The sequence below is a fragment of the Mus caroli genome, unplaced genomic scaffold, assembly GCF_978045245.1.
Source record: "Mus caroli unplaced genomic scaffold, Mus_caroli_1 scaffold_9, whole genome shotgun sequence".
Lineage (NCBI taxonomy): Eukaryota > Metazoa > Chordata > Mammalia > Rodentia > Muridae > Mus > Mus caroli.
The window spans coordinates 19,262,900-19,268,899 of NW_028227264.1; positions in this window are offsets into that span (position 1 = coordinate 19,262,900).

Below are 6,000 nucleotides of genomic sequence, written 5' to 3' on the forward strand. Positions count from 1 at the left end.
GGTGCTACCTTGTATTCTACTGGCCAAAGAGAAGGGGAGAAGAGAGAAGCTCTGCAGATACTATTCTATGGGTGGCTGGTGAAATACAGTGGCCAAACCACATGCACTGTGGAGATAAACTAAGCTACCATGTTAGAAATGTGTTCAGCATTACGAACAAGATGAATATGTATGTAACTGGTATATATACATACATTGTGTGTGTGTGTGTGCTCTAAGATAGAGCACTCCAGATTTGACACTAATCATAGAATGAATAAATCAATGGCTGTCACATAGTGGAATACTATACAACAAAGAAGACTCACTCCTCCAAGTATCAGGAAAGAAATCTCACAGACAGCAATGACAGCACACGACTTGACTTCTATAAACATTACAAGCAGGAAAGCAGGGCCACCTGGTTTGGAAGCAAGGATGTGATTTATTCTCAGAGTGAACGTCTAATGGCCAAGAGAATGTGTGCTGAGGACAGGCTTTGGGTACCACTTTGAGTTTTGATATTTGGTCAAGATCAGGCTGGGTACCCCATAGCATGTGTACTTTTTTGTTATTTTATGTTATTTTGGTTGGCTGGATTTTTGAGACAGGGTTCCAATCTGCATCCCAGACTACTCTAGAACTCACTATGTGGCCTAGGCTGGCCTTGAACTCATGGTAATTTTTCTGTCTCAGCCTCCCAAGTGCCTGAATTATAGGAGTACACCACCACACACTTTCCTCTACATCTGTTATATAACAATAAAGATGTGAATAAAAACATGAGCTGTCGTGAAAACAGGCTATTAAAGGAACACATCAAAGGAATACTTTACCCAATCTAGGGGCAGCCTTGGGGCTAAATGAAGAATCTTAGGAACGTGAGATTTGGGAAGCTGGAGACTCAAGCAGGGAGACTGTGAAAGTGAGGCAGAGAAAAGGAAGTTCTGGGTGATGGTAGGGAAGGCAGTGGCCAGGGTGGAGGTGGTGATGGTGGTAATGGCAGTGGTGGTGGTGGTGATGGTGGTGATGGTGGTGATTGTGGTGATAGTGGTGGTGGGTGGAATCAATAGCACCTTTGCCAGAGGAAGGGACTCTGACAAAGCTGGGTCCTAATCTAGTTCTACTGATCAGCTTTCTGTCTTGAGGCAAGCAGAAACTGGGACCAGCCTCTCCTAACTTGTTTTTCCAGGAGGGGAAATGCGGCCAGTGCTGTGGAGGAGGAATCAGGATTTTGAAGACTGTTAACAGTCACCCTCCCCACCATTGCCTTTTCTAACTTTTCCTATTTCCTAGACTTTAGGGGAAGAAGATATAAACATGATGGAGAATACCATGCTATCGGAATGGGGACTCTATCACTTCTGTTCTTGGACAGCACACAGGAGGAGAAGTTGAGATTCTGAAGGGAGTGAAGGAGAGTAGAGTTTTAGAGAGTAGAGGAATGGGAAGTGATTGATAGGAAGGCAAGACAGTTCTCCCCAAGAAGACAGTGGCTTGGACAGCAGTTGGCATTGGTGCTTTAACAGGAGCCTTCTGGAGCCTTGACACAGTCATCGAAGCCATGGTGGCCCATAAAGCAAAAAGAGTGGGCACCTTTAAGGAGCCCAACCTGACGGGAGCCTTGGAGACAGAGGGAGAAGGGCACTTCCAGTGCAAAACCTATTTATTATTTCCTTAATTAAATGTGCTCCACTAATCAAAGTGTTTGTCACAGCTGCAACAGCCTCCAGGATAAAGGCCAGCCACCCAGCTGATCAATAACCAATCAAGTTAACTGGCAAAAGGCAAAAGGTTAGACTGTAGTCCATCACTACCTTATCCCGTTTGTCTTCATCCATCAAATTCTATTGTATCCACCGTGTGACTGTTTTTTTCATGGGACATAATGATGGTAACACATTTTCAGGTGGTAAACAGAACCGTAAAAGAAGCATGCTGGCTGGAATCTGACGAGCCCGATTTGATAAATTATTGAAGTGTTTCTCTCACTGCAAGAAAAATGTTAACTAGTTATCTAAACACAAAACTGAACAATTGGATTCTACTGTGGCTTAAACATGTTCTAGACTTGGCTAAAGTGGCCAAGACAGTCTTTAAATTGCAAGATGGCTAACTTGCATGAGGCCTTGTTTTCTACTGGTTCTCCTGTGAAGGGCTCGAGCACAAAGCAGGGAGTGATGTCAGTATTTACTAAGAGTTTATCTGTTACATTGTGTCCAGGCAGATGTCTGTGTGTGTTTGGACACCTTGGAAACTACAGTGTCTGATGGGCAGGGTTCTGTGTTTCCTTTCTTCTGTGTCCTCTGTCCAGGCCCCACCTGGTTTGTCCTAGCAAGCAGAAGATGATGTATCATGACCACACAAAGTACAGTCTGTTCAGTAGAAGGCATAAATGCAGACAGGCACTTTTGTGAAGGGTACACCAAGGGTCATTACCGGGAAGGCAGGGCACTTCATGTACACATTTTTATAGAAAGGGTGAGTGGCTGTTGGCTTATCATGTCTGGGTTTTAATATGACTTCTGATAAATGTTGCTTTTCTGCCTTTTAAACAATGCTATTAATTCTTTGAAAATCGTATACTTGTGTACAACATATGTTGATCATGTCTGTTCAACCCCTCTGCTCTCTACCTTCCCTGAGGACACTCATCCCATCTTTCTAACAATTGCCCGGTCTTTTATTGTTCAAGCAGGAGTCAAGTTACTGCTGCTCATGAGAGTGATTGTGTGCTGTTACACGGAACATGAGCAACCTGCTATTGGCCATGACCCCAGAGGAGAGTAACTTCTGCAGCCATTAGCTGCCAGCAGTTCCTCAGACAGGTATGGGTTCTCTTGCTATTTTTTCTTAACCATTTCTGACTCATACCATAGAATTCTAGAGTCCAAAGTCAGGAGCTAACCTGAACTAAAGCAGCGAATTACAGGCAGGAGGTAGTGTTGTTAGCTTGGCTCACCGCCAATCTATCATACGGGCAAGAATCAAGTTACAGTTGATTAAATTAGATAAACTGAAAATGATTTGGGGCCTAAATCGAAAAACAATCATTGTGTTTTCTTCTTAAAGATCATTTTAAAAAAAGGAGACAAACAGAAATTATTTCATGTTTAAATTATAACCTGCCTAATAGTGAACACTTTTGGGGAAATAAGAGAAAATATATTTCTTTAGACCAAAACTATACATTATTATAAAAACATATAGCAAAACAAAAGTGTTAATGAGATGTTTTATTTTTAAAGTTTATACATAGGTAATATGTCCATGTTAAATAACAATATGGTGGATGGGAACTGGAAACTGGTTTCATAAACATCTCTCTGTCTCTCTCTGTCTCTGTCTCTCTCTGTCTCTGTCTCTCTCTCTCTCTCAGTCATCTTCATCCCACATTTTCATCCCAAGGTGTGAGTTTACTAGCAGAAAGGCATCAGATCTCATTACAGATGGTTATGAGCCACCATGTGGTTGCTGGGATTTAAACTCAGAACTTCTGGAAGAACAGTCAGTGCTCTTAAGTGCTGAGCCAAATCTCCAGCCTACCAGGTTGATTTTTAATAAGCATGTTGTTATTCACATTGTTTATTGTTTTGAAAGTTTGGAAGTTCACTTATGCCAGGTGTGGTGGTACAGACTTTTAATGTCGACACTCAGGAAGACTGGTCTACATAGTGAGTTCCAGGAGAGCCAGGGCTACACAGAGAGATCCTGCCAAAAGCCAACCAACCAACCAACCAACAAAAACAAAAAGCCCAAAACAAACAAAAAAGAAAGAAGGAAGGAAGGAAGGAAGGAAGGAAGGAAGGAAGAAGGAGGAGGAAGAGGAGGAGGAGGAGGAGGAGGAGGAGGAGGAGAAGAAGAAGAAGAAGAAGAAGAAGAAGAAGAAGAAGAAGAAGAAGAAGAAGAAGAAGAAGAAGAAGAAGAAGAAGAAGAAGGGAAGGAAGGAGAGAGAGAGAGAGAGAGAACAAAGCACCAAATATAAATAAGCACAGCGAGTTGGTTTTTCTGCTATGAGAAAGTAAATAAATAAAATGAGAGGTGCCCAGAGACATGAGTGTTGGCGTTGGGTTTTTTGTTTTTTTTGTTTTTTTGTTTTTGCAGTCAAACAAAAAACATCCTCCAGCATGCAAGGTTACTTTGAGCAACAAGATTTCTTTCTCTCTTCTTTTTTTTCCCTTAATTTATTTGTTTTATGTGTATGTGAATACATCGTTGCTGTCTTCAGACAGACCAGAAGAGGACACCAGATCTCATTACAGATGGCTGTGAGCCACCGTGTGGTTGCTGGGAATTGAACTCACAACCTCTGGAAGAGCAACCAGTGCTCTTAACCACTGAGCCATCTCTCCAGCCTGAGCACCAGGCTTTCTAAGCACTGTACTCCCCTGCTACTTGTCTGGGATGTACCTGCATGCTGTCTGGATGGTGTCCTGATTAAGGAATATTTTTCCTTGAAAACATTTCTATGTTCCCATGAGTCGCTATTCAAATTATCATGTCTTTTTCAATTACATGGAACTATAAAATGTCAAAAGAGGAGATCTAGTGATCCAGGGATTACAAATAATGCCTTCACAAGCCCAGCTTTCAAATTAAATGAGAATAGGACAATCAAAGTCACAGGCAATGCACTTTCTCACAGGCACACATACCTTCCTTTCAACGGAAAACAGACAGTGTGTTTTATTTATTCATTTATTTATTTACTGAGATCTCAAACAAACAAGGAGATCATACAATTTCTGTAAGTAAAGGCACATTTGTCATTGACACAGGTCATGTTATTTGTTTATACAGAAGCACAGTATTAGAAACCAGGCCAGTTGGACCAAATGACATGTGTCTATAATCCCAGCACAGGGGAGGTACAGGGGATTGGGAGTTCAAGGTCACCCTTGTCTACATAGCCAGTTCCAAACCATCCTAAACTTCATGAGACTGTCTTAAAAGATGAAATAATGAAAACAAAACAAAAACGTTTAAGACCTAAATGAAAGGGTTTAGCAGGCTAGCCTCTTACAGCATCTACCACCAAACCCCAGAGTTACCTGTAAGCCCCCCTCCCCAAAATGAACAGTAATGGGATATCTTTGAGTTTTCATTAGCCTATGCTAATTATGTAATAATGGGGTTCATTACGTCATTTCCACAGTGTACACAATCATTTTTGATCATATTTATCTTCCTTATCCTCCAAGTGTCCCCATCCCCTTTCTCCTTGTTAGATCTTTCTTTCCAACTAGGTCCTCCTCTCTCTCTCTCTCTCTCTCTCTCTCTCTCTCTCTCTCTCTTCCCCCCCCCCTGTGTGCGTGTGTGTGTGTGTGTGTGTGTGTGTGTGTGTGTGTGTGTGTGTAAGACCCAATGAGCTTCATTAGAGTTGTTTTCAGGAGTACAGAGTGGAAGTTCATTGAAAACCATGTTGTTCATAGATACATCAGGAATACAAAGTGCCAAGGGATTAACCTGACACAAACACAAACATTCTGCAGATAAAGACCACGCTGGACAGCTTGGCTTGGTTGGTAGATGTCTGCCTGTCAGTTATTAGACCCCAGGATACACCTAGTACAGCATAGACCAGCTGTGGTTGCCCAGACCTGGAATCTTAGTACTTGGAGGTAGAGGCAGGAGGATTAAGTGTGCTTGTCACTCTCTAGCATGTAGCAAGAGGCTAGCCTAGGCTACCCGAGACCTTGTCTGTAAATACATGAATAAAATCTATGATACAAAAAGATATGCTAAGATGCCAAAGCTTTCAAAAACTTTGATGTTTTCAAAGAGTTTTTGAACATTTTCTATAGCTTTCTATACATGTCCCATGGACTCTAAATGGGTTTTTGAAGAGAAGTGACATAAGAGTGTACTACTCACTAGTATTTAAAACTTGTCTGTAAGCCAGCAGTGGTGGCATAAGCCTGTAGTGTTAGCAAGAACGTAAGCAGTAGAAGCAGGAAGATCAGATGTCATGGTCACCCAATCAAGCAATCGGTGATTCCAAATCAATTAAGTAAGAGGGTT